The following is an 11857-nucleotide window of genomic DNA, read 5'->3' as shown; positions in this document are numbered from 1 at the left end:
AAAAAAAATTCCCAAAATTGTACACTTTTTAGGAAAAATAAATATTTTACATATATTCAAATAGAACTCATTCATGGCTTTGGCTGAACGTCACAGTATAAGAGCCCAGAGCGTAACCCCTCCACAGGCCGTGGCGGAATAGTGCAGTTCGTAGCGCCCTCGCTTCCCATGCCAAAGGTCGCGGGATCCATCCCCGCGTCCTCCACAGGCGAATATATTTTTAAATCCTTTATATTAAGTTCGCTGCCACGCATATAAAGGATTTATAGTGAAAAACTTTGTTTTTACGGGTTATACTTATTTCAAATTTTCTTCCTGTGGATTTCACACCTGATGATGATTGCTTGTGTTGCAGTCGAAACGTCGTGAGAATTTGTATTGTTTTATATTATTTTATTATTTTCCTTCTACGTGACTTTACCGAAAGAACCAAGAATATGTATTATGGATGATATCGGTCGTGAAAACCTCCGAGTTCAACTCAGGATACTTGAGTTTGATTCCTGGCAATGGCTGACTGTCGTTGGCGGATGATATCTCAACAAGTTCTGGATGCCACCTTCATCAACGCCCACGGAACCAGCGTGATGAAGTATGGTCAAACGATTCTCTTGACCAACAATGCACGGAGAGGCCTTTCCCTTTTGCAACTCGTGTAACATTTTGTTCCACATTCACATGGTGCCGTGTGTGCGTGTGGTTTACAGCCCAATACATTTAGAGTATGAACTGGAAAATATTTTTTTCCCATTACAATAAAGGTAATGCAATGTAAATTTCCCGCGTAACGCATCCGACAATATTTGTTCGTGTGTTTCACCAAGAAAACAAAACACGTTGTAACGCAAATAAAACGTGTTTGTTGTTTCGTGTAAAATTTTGTTTGTTTTTAACTCCGATTAAAATGAAATATCTTTGCAAGTTTATAAAAAAATTCCTATTTGAATTTAGATAAAAATATACGACTTATTAAGCGTGACATTTGTAATCCATATGCAAATATATACCCATTAACTCAATGCGAAACCCCATATTTTGTGCATCCTAATACATTTATTAACAAAGTATTTCATAAAACGTGCCTCTAATGTTCTGTTGGTGCAACAATTCTTAAACGAAGTATTCACAAAGCCTGCATTGCTTCACTTGTGCTTGAATCTGCTGATGAGGCACCGAATGTTGAAATTGCTCCAGGGTGTTGCTCGTTTTGAACCAGTGCTGCTGATAAGGGTACCTCCCAAAAGATCACATTGCTTCATAATTTTTTTAAATTTATATTATGGGGACAAAATAGTAATATGAGACGGAGGAATTTTTGATCGTGTTCCAAGGTAATGCAGATTCACTGGATATTGTTTGCATTCCTGAGAATTGAATGCTAACCTACAAAAATAATAATCAGCAATAGCTGACGGCAATCCAAAGCATGCTTAGATAAACAGAATTATCCGCTTCAACACGCAGAACGCAACACAATTAACACCTGCCGATGTTGAATCATGGAACAGAGAACGATAGTGTAAACCTTGCAAATGAGATCAAGGTGAGGATATGTCAGAAACGATGCGTTTATAAAAAAAAAATCGTCGCACTACACTTAAAACAAACTTGCCCTCTGTAATAACTGCAAAGGGGGAGCCTGTCCAGTGTAGTCTATTGATGTCTGCGCAGATTGTGAAATCTGTCGATGGATATATGGGCCCTGTGGGGCGTGGAAAGACCAAAAGGGTTGTCCAAGAGAATGACAAAGTGAAATGTTGTGGAGGGATGTCCAAAGTAGAGGTGAGGACAGGAGAGGGTGTTGGAAGAGGACAGGGAGAGATGGGAGGATAACAGATTTGACAGAGTGAAAATATATCGAGGAAAGATTTGGAAAGAACAGATGAGGATGAGAGGGTGGTGGTGGAGGAGGGAAGAGGAGAGATGGGAGGATAAAGAACGTGGCGAATATGTGTACGTCAACCCGATCTGGCGATCTGCTGGAGGGCAGCAGGGATGACGGAGATAATGATTACATCAGATATTTGTCACTGTGTTGAGTAGTTCCGACGGACGTACTCGGAGACGGAGGTAAGTTAGGGGCTTCCGCCAGGGTTTATTAACACTTATCAATACTACACAGCAGGGTACACAACTCCCAGGGGCTAGGGGTCCTACTCTGAGTCCGGGTCCCTGCCGGCTAGCTCCGGTCTCGCTCTCTCGTGTCGGATCGTGGACTCTGCCGACTCCACCGAGCGGAGAGAGAAGCACCTCTACGGCTACCACCGGCTTCTCCCCAGACTCACCACTCGATCCCTCTCTCTACCCACTGGTTCCCTCTTCACCCTGTTTACTATCCCCGTTCCTATAGTGACCCCGCTTACGTCACGGGGTATCCCTTAAATACCCTAGGAGACGTGACGTCATCGCACTGAACGGCACACCTGACGTCACGTCCCCATTTTACTCCGCTACAACTGTAAGCGAAACGTGCCATCAGTATGGACCAGGGCCACGCAACGTTCGCTGGAGACCCTTGGCAGTCAACCGCGTGGGTTCCCCTCATTCATTAGCGAGGGCTCTGTTTTGTGCCATGCCCGGCGCAAATTGCCCCTTTTTGATTTTTAATAGAGGTTTTTTTTTGGGTTACATCGCGTGATTATAAATGTGTCGTTAAACCCACCACCACCCGACACAGCCAATTAGTAAGGGTTGTCACGTGAACAGAACGTGCACCATTCGCTATTACTTCAGCACGCCGGTGTGACGGCGAGTCAGCGCACACGATTTAAACTTGAGTACGACGTTTTGTCGGTGATCACGTGGGTTTCACGACACATTCATGAATTTACGTGATCTAACCCAAGAACGTAATTACGAATAATATTGGTCACAAGAACCAACTTCTACGTGTTAAATTGCCCCTTTGAACCCTGAGCACCCATCAAGGTTCATATGAGTACCCATCCAGGTAAAAAAATATACAGTAAAAGTCTTCATTTACCCAGGAAACCCTCACTGCGTCTCAAAAGCCTTTATTCACAAGTGTTGCGCATTGGGATGGATGGTCAATCCCATGCGTGGATAAAATCGCGTTATCGCGAAAATGCGTTGCGTGAAAACGCGTAGAGCGAGGGGCTTACCGTGCCCTTCGGAGATGTTTGTCTAGTGTGGAAGTGTAGGCCAAAATAACCGCTAGAGAGTCTCTGTAGAACTCTCTCATCATCTAGTGGATGCTCTCCGACCAGAGCAGCGGTGCGAGCAAGCTGTTGCAGACCTGCCCTTCACCCATTGTAAAGACATTATACTTCTCGTCAAATTATATCGCATTGATGTATTTCGCTCCTCAGCACCGTTTGACACCCTGCGCTGTCGAAGGCTTTATTCGAGAATCCCAGCGAAGAAAGAAGAAACGCGCTCCACTTAAAAAGGGAGCGCCCCCCCCCCCCCCGCGAGACTCTTCGCAGGGATTTAAAGGCGACGTGCAAATGAAAAAAAATCTGACAGACATCCCGGACGCGGTGGTCGTGATGTTGAACACGTGTCCTTTCAAGCACTTGCCTTCCGTCCGCCCCAGCTGCCACTCCATCAATAGGTCGGCGTGGAGTACAGCGCGGAAGGAAAATGATTCTCGTCCTCTCGATTATACCGAGGATTGAGAAAGGACCTCTTAAGATACATCGCCACTCTGAGTCTTCAAATGATTACCCCACCCCCCACCACCACCCCCGTCTATTACAACTTGGTATATGCTAATTATGTTATGGGCACCTTGTCACGAACATTTATACACGTACATGTTAGCAGTCCATTACCCTGTGTCACGAACAAACAGCCTTTGGAAGATGACGTGCCAGAACTACTTCTGAATTCACTCCAATTGCTTCATTGGAATAGGGGGGATATATTTGTTTGAGTTCCCTGCAAGGCATGCTCACCACGTGAAAATCAAAGTGATCTCGTTAGATTCTTCGAGCTGGAATTTTGTCAAATTCAATCAACAATGTAAGATTTTACGTTGGGGTTTGTGTCTATATGTGTGCGTGTGTTGCGGTGTTTCCACCGTTATGCGTGGAAATAGGCAGAGTACAGGGCGCAGCTGATGTATCTGCCAGTCATCTCAGTCAACTCATGGCACCTGCGTCTCTCCTGTGACCTGACAGCGAGCCTTTGACACTTCACGTGGTCTTAAAGTGCACCTGGCCTGGAACGGGCGCCGTCATTAGTGACCTGGTTGCGATTGTCACCTCACTACCCACACGAAGGATGTTTCATCCCTGGTAGCAGAAACCCAGATTAGAACCTACAGCAAGAAATGTAGCCGAGAGAGAGATAGCAGTTGTTAGATTTAATAAATGTGGACAAACATTCTGATTTTATAATACGAAAAATGAGAGAAGCAGAGATGAAAGAGATGATTGGCTCTTAACTAGCGTGTTGCGTTTATACGAATTAGAACTCTAGCTGATAATTCATGGGTTCGTATTTTTTTATAATTAATCTCGGGCCCCTTTAGATACTTGGAGCTCTAAACTTTTGCCTTATTTTGCTCGTGATTTTCACTACCGCTGACCAATGAGCGACTCAAACACATCTCAAATATTCACCTTTGTTGGACTGGCTAACAGCTGTAATGTGTTACATATATGATGCACCCTCACACACACACAGAAGCAATATGTTCGCGAGCTTGGATAACCAACGGAATAACAGAGGGGAATGTCAGAAATGTCCACAAAACAAATAATACTCTGAGCTTGAATTCGACAGCTTATCCATAACACGCCGCTGAGCGGTGACCGATTGGCGCAGGCACGCAGGTGATTTACTTCGCAGCGCCTCGGCTTGTTGCCGACATTGAAAGGTCCATCGGTTCCGATGGCACAAAACCCCCACGTGTGCAGGAGTTATCTTGATGTGCTCGCCAACAAAAATGAATCCGAAGAGCAAACACAGACGCCAGCGGACGGACCCGTAATTATTTTGTTCCCGTTGCCTTTTTATTCATTTTTTTGACGTTCAAGTTTCAGAGAGATGAGCGCGAGAAAGGACAGATTTTTGGACGGGTCTCAGCAGTGCTTGGTTGAAAACGATATTGGATTCAGAGTGCCAAACCGTTACCACTAAGGACCTGGGTTCGAATCCAGTTTTCAGCTGCCCGTGATAAAACTGGGTCCTTGAGTGTGACGAGTTCATGGTCTCAGCCCGATCACTGGTGACTGCACGAAAAAAAGAAAATTACGTTAAATTTGGTTCCGCAACTTAATTTGGTTATATTCCAGCTCCAAGAATGAAGATATATTGGTTCCCCTGTCACGTGATGAAGCCTACTCCCATACGCAGATCGAGTGGGAAAGTGCTGCCCTCTCTTTTGTGTGGACCAGAGATCACTCGAAGAGATATCAGATGTAGCGCTGGGATATCCGCTTCCGGATGGCGTTCTCTAAAGCACGAAGCGTTCCGAAAGAAAATTCCGAACGGATTCGCTCGTTTCGTGACGCGTCAACGATTGCACGTTCGCAATAAAATTGAGAGAGGGTGTGGGGATGTGTATACGGTGGCATAAAAAGGGTGATCGCGGATATATTGTACGGTGAACGTGAAGGCTACGTCGATTTAACTTGAAAATGACAAAAGCTGTGCAACCATCCACCAGGATTCCAGCGATGACGGCATACGGTGATGGATGCAGCGATGATCGTGGTACGTTCGTATCCATCGCGGGAGCCGGCCGAGGATAATCTTTTACCGTTGTAGGATGGTTTACATAACAAAGCGACGCAGCGGGATTCTGCCATGGTGTAATAATTGGCACGCTCGACTTACAAGCCATGAGTTGGCCGTGTCGAATGAATCTCCCAGTGCGAAATTTAAGACGTTGGTGCAAGTTTCTTAAAGACCTCCTCCCCCCGCACGCACCTGCCCCCACCCCCGCCGATGGCCTCTGGTGGCGTAAAGTGTGGTCACTTTTCACAACTTTTAAAAGCCATCTGGACAGCATAGAAGAGTAGGCCAAATACGCCTCGCCTGTGTCCACCCAGCAGAATAAATGTCTAGATGACAGGTCTTACGTGGTGGAGTAAAGTGTGGGCACTCCACCACCTCTTCCAAAACATGTGGCCAGCATGTACGAGTACGCCAAATACCGTCTACGCCTCGTTCTAGTGGAGGGCCTTCCGCTAGCAGTGACACGAGCAAGAAATTGCAGTGCTGAACCTTTGCCTCTTCCTCTACCCTGCATGCTCGATGCTTTTTTTGTTGGAATAAAGAATGTGTAATTTTGAATGGAATTATTAAACAACCAACAAAGGTGAATTCGTTTGCTAAAGGAACGAACGTTTGTTGTTTTTTTTATTAACTAACGATATCACCACTGCCAAACACGCGTCCGTCAATGTTGCTACTCCTTACTAATGACCACGATTTTTATTTTAACAGGCAAGGCCTCACTGAGCTACGTAGCTCTTTTTCAGAAGAGACCCTGGCTAGAACAAGTGATAGTTCAACGAAATGGCTTATCGTCACGCGGACATTTGTAGTAGCAAAATGCTCTAAACGCGTGCCGTTGCTTCTAAATGTGGAGGGAAACACCGGAGGGCTCGGAGAATAATCCACGCGACCACGGAGAAAGAAAGAGAGACACGCAAACTCCAAATATACAGCAGCAGGCGTCAGGTTCGTGGATCGAACCCAACACAACATCTTGCATACCAGGCGGGGTCGTTAACCATCTCGCCACCGTGGCGCCATGTTGGCATTGTCACGAAGAGGCCAAAAGGTTGTCGACCCGAGCCCCGGCTTGGGAAGTAAATAGGAATGTGTCAGCAGCTCACCCACAGCAATGCGCTGCCAAGCCGCGCTCCCACACGGAATTGCTCCACTCAACGTCTCGGCTCTCCAAACTATTGCGGCTGGCACCACCGCAGGCAATTAGGATTGCCTGCGGTGGTGCGTTTTAGTTTGATAATTATCAAACGAAAACGCTTAACCTCAAATGGACACTTTGCGCTCCACACTAGTAAACACCAGCAAAAAAAAAACCGAAATGAAGCGAGCTCCTGCTCCGGGCTGGTAATAATGTGGATCAAATGAACCTCCGTGTGTTGGTTTAACGAGCTGTTTTATTACGTAACTGGCCACAGGGACTCTTTGAACAAGCATTGCAATTTTTATTTTCAAAAGACTCAGCCAAGCCTTGCTGCCTTCCCGCTTTGCCAAACCGAGGAGAGACCGCATTCTTCCTAACCCCCGAGAGACACTCGGCCGTTAAATAATAAAAGCTCCGCTGCGTTTCTTGAATTTGTGTTATTTTGAAAATGAATGTGTAAATGTGCGTAGATCCTCGCGCAGTTATTAAGCGTGGTTTATGAATGCCGCCTTTCTTCGTAAAAGCCGACGTGCATCCGTGCGTGCGCGCGAGTTCGAATCCCGCTCACGGCCAACACCAGTGACGATTATCTGAACAGGTCCTGAGCCTCCCCTAGGTTTACTCAGCCTCAAATAGCTACCTGGTGAGATGTGTAAAATCATTGCCACTAGGGAGACAAAGACGGCCGGGCGTAGTGCTGGCCACCCATCCTCTTGTGTGCCGTTTCGGCCTTCATAAGAGCTACTCGCTAACAGCACTTGCCCATACGGTCTGTTACAGGCTACACGTCGGATCTTTGTCTCTGTGTTAGTGTGCGCGAGTGCGTTGGGAGCAGAGTCCCTCACTAATTACACGCCAACTGTGCAAGCAACGTCGAGACGGCGAAGCTGAGCATCACTTTACAATGCGGTGGAGCTTCCCGACGTCCACCGCGACCTGCCGACTGACCCGAACGGTGATCAAAGGTCAAGACCGACCGAGGGGTGAGACGCAGTGCCGGATCGAGCTGTGCGGGGCCTGTTGCATATGTTGTAAAGGGGCCCTAAATTATATATTTTTTTAAAAAGATGAATATTAAAACACAGATAGTTTTTTTACTTGCATAGTAAATTAATTGTGTGTTTTCATTTGCTATGCGGCCAGATAATACGACAACTCGCTAACATTAAATACCCAGTCGTTCATAAAAGTTGAAAGCGGTATAGTACTATAGTAATAGAGCAAGTGCAGAATCACTGAACCGGAGTTGATAGCTTGAAAGCATTTAGCGCGGGGCCCTTGAAAGTGCGGGGCCCGTAGCTACTACATTTGTAGTAGCTACATATGTAGTAGCTAGTACATATGTAGCTACATTTGCTACGAGGATAATTATCCGGCACTGGTGAGACCTCGTGCGCACACTGGCGGGCACCGCCTGGGGCAGCGGAGCCGGGGAGCTCTCCGCACTCCATCACCAGCCGACGTGCACCCAACAGCGGATCACCGCTGCCCAACCCGCTTCAGCAGTCGTCATACCAAGCTGGTATGGTATCCCACCTCCGGGGCAGCCATCTGGCTCCATCACCGGAGCGCTGAGACCAACACGGCTTGCTTGGGTGGCTTCCTGCTTGCTTTGCGATCAAAACGTCGTGATTTTGTTCGATTTTATTTTATATTATTTCATTTCTACCGACGCGACTTTACCGAAAGAACCAAAGAGTATGGCTTCCTGTACTTGCCCACATTGAACCTCCGAGTCGTCCGCAGGGAAAACGTTCCCTTGAAAGAGCACCAACCGGCTGTCGGCCAACGAAGCCCTCCCGCTGAAGAAAAGGACCTCGAATCCGTCCGAAATCCCGCAGCCAATACCGAATGCACTCCAAGCCCTACGAACCGACGACAGCCCCGCCTCTCGCACGCGCAAACTCCTCGCAACCCGGTGGTAATAATCTCACCGCCGAGCGGTGACGTCCCGTCAGCCCAACCGGTGCCCCTGGGCACCACCCGAGGCACGCGGCCGCCCACGTGCCGGACTTCTGCCCCCCCCCGTGGGGAGATCGGGTCCCCGTGACATCGTGACCGCCCACTCCGCCCTCTCTGTGAGCCGCTGAATTGGAAGCGCGAAACGTCGACGTCGAACGGCAACAGCGGCCTCCCCAGCCACGCGACGCAAGGCTGCGTTAGGTTTTTAACGCGAGGGGTTGGCGGTGTTGCTGCGCGCGATTCTCACTCGAGTACTTTGCGGTGTCATTTGTCGATTTATTTATTTTTTATCAAATGTCGAACCGCGACTCTGACACAAAAAAGTCTCACTCATTTAGAATGACGTCAGCGGACATTTAACATCCACTCGCAAGCAGATGGCGCATATTTAATGGTTGTAGCAAGAAAAAAACATTGCAGTAATAACCAGGGAGGCCTGCCGGATTCGAACTGCGAACAGCCACAGCAAGCGGTGAACACGCTACCGCTAGGCCGTGTCACCACCCCGTAGAAGGAAGCAATCGTTGGATTTCAGCGCTTTAGATCTCTTCCGTAAGACATCCATATTCATTGATTGTGTTGCGATAACATACTGCGACACAAAGAATCGGGACACGCGACTTCAACAACCGGTGTAAAACGATCAATCATCAATGGGGTCTCCAGCTGTGATCTTGGGGGTGTGTGATTGTGACCTGCAGTGTGGTGAGTGTGTGGGTGAGTGAGTGAGTGATTTATTGTGACTTGCAATGTAGTGAGTGCGTGGGTGAGTTAGTGAGTCGTTGTGACCTGCAGTGTGGTGAGTGATTGAGTCATTGTGACCTGCAGAGTGGTGAATGCATGGGTGAGTGAGTGTGCAGAGTAGTAGATGAACAGAGTGTGCATGAGATGACTGACTCAATGTCTGGTCGACCGAGTCCTCAACACGGGCGGGAGAGGGATGATGTTTGCGGAGTCCCACGGGTCTCGCATGGATCGAATTCATCTTCGAGGTTTAACACGCAGGCTTTCGCGACAAATATTATTCATAACAAAGGTTTCTGGCAAATCGCCAGATGATGCTGGATGCAATTACCAGCGAAGCGTCGTACTACTCAAATTGTAAATGTTGTTGATCTACTCTCCAACACACCGGTGGGCTGAAGTAGTAAACTATTTGGCTCGTTGTTTACTTAAAAAAACCTTACGGGCTGTGTCGGGTGGTGGAGGGTTTACGACACATTTACACTTACGCGAAAAAACCCAAAAACCTTTAATGTGAATCATTGTTGAGGAATGCGTAATTGTCATTATTATTATTATTTGTCCAGCAGCAGCATTTGTTGAAACACGCAAACCCATCGACTCATCAGCAGTCAGGCTTGTCAAGCAAATACCGCTCCAATGCCAGACGGTATTGGCACGAGAGATCATTCTGTGCGACGAGGCTGCGGTCAATGCCGCGTGTTCGTCCCTCGACCCTCATGGGCACTTGGCGTCCGCCCCGAGTCTCCCGCAACACTTTTCATATATATGGGGCCGTCCATAAATGACGTCACGCGTTTTGGGACGATTTTTGACCCCTCTCCCCCCTCGTCACACGGCGTCACAAAAAGTCAGACCCCCTCTCAAATATTACGTTTAAAAGCTCTGCCCCCCCCCCCCCCCACAAAAAATGCTTTAAATCGCTTTAAACTATTGTCATTGTAGTGCGTATTTAATGTGGCGCTGCACTCTGATGTTTAGGAGAAATGATTGATCAAAAAGTCTATTTAATTAAGTAGAACGTGTTGTCTATATTTATTTAAAGTTACGCATTTTTACGTGACGTCACATTTCTCAACCCCCCCCCCCCCCTCGTCACACATCGTCACAAATGTCTGACCACCCCCCCCCCCCCCATTTGCGTGACGTCATTTATGGACGGCCCCTATATATGTAATATACACTCATAAAAGCGACAGTAATACTAGTTGTGCCAACGTTACGTAACACGTGCTGGCAAGCACAAACAAAAGAAGCTGTTGTAAACCGTTGAAGCCCACGCAAAGGCGGTGATTGCCCATTATCTCTCTCGCAGTTCTCTTGGGGGGCAGATCCCCTGTTGTCTCGTGTCCATCAAGATCTCGGTGCACAGCGGCATCGCTTGCAGAGCGCGATCGTCTTCACCTTCAATTAGCCGAAACGCAGACGGTAGCATGCAGTGCATGACAAAAGCCACAGATCGTCTCCGATTGCATTCTGGTCATTTCAACCGCGGGCTGCTCTCTTTTCTTTATGGATGTTTGTTGTTGTTGTTGTTTTACTTTGTGTGCATTGCGCAATCGACGACTGCTGCCCGTGAAGGCGATTGACCGGTGGCCCCAAACGCGATTTTTCAGCTCACAGCCAGTTGAGTGCCCGTTGCACGGCTTAACAAGGCACACGTGGATGTAAAACATGTTGTTTCTCTCCCAAGATAAACAAAAAATCAGTGGCTTATCGCTGAAACTCGCCACACGGAAGAGGAGGGGGGAAAAGGGCCGATAATTCCAAACGCTTGCGAAAAACTTCGAAGGAAACTTTCCTCAAGTAAGAAATTAATGGCCCGATGTCCGATTATTCACGTGAATTTTTCATCTTTGAAGTTGTACTTAAAATAAAATTCATTGTGAGAATAAGGAAAAATAAACACTTCAAACTGCTTTCCCGATAGTAACAACTCCAATTCACCAATGCTCCACACTTTGTCTAAATGCAGATAATAACAAGTACATTGCTCTGAATTCTATTATAGCAACACTGACATGCCAGGATAGAGAAATAGGTAAAGGAGCAGCCCTGCAATTTCTTGTTCGCGCCACCGCTGGCGAAAACGCCTCCACTCGCGGAAGCTCTCGAGAACCTCTATAGGGCGTATTTGGCCTACTCTTCCACGGTGGAAGAGTAGGCTTCCAAAAATACAACAGCTTCAGACCTCCATTATACTTGAATACCATGAAATCATCCACGTTACGCTTCGTCTCCCGCATCAGTTGCGAGTGAGATCTGCACCGGTCCTGGTTCCCTCCTCGCCACTTCCACAGAGAT

The sequence above is a fragment of the Lampetra planeri genome, chromosome 40, assembly GCF_965212315.1.
Source record: "Lampetra planeri chromosome 40, kcLamPlan1.2.h2, whole genome shotgun sequence".
NCBI classification, from domain to species: Eukaryota; Metazoa; Chordata; class Hyperoartia; order Petromyzontiformes; family Petromyzontidae; genus Lampetra; species Lampetra planeri.
This window is presented reverse-complemented; position numbering follows the sequence as displayed.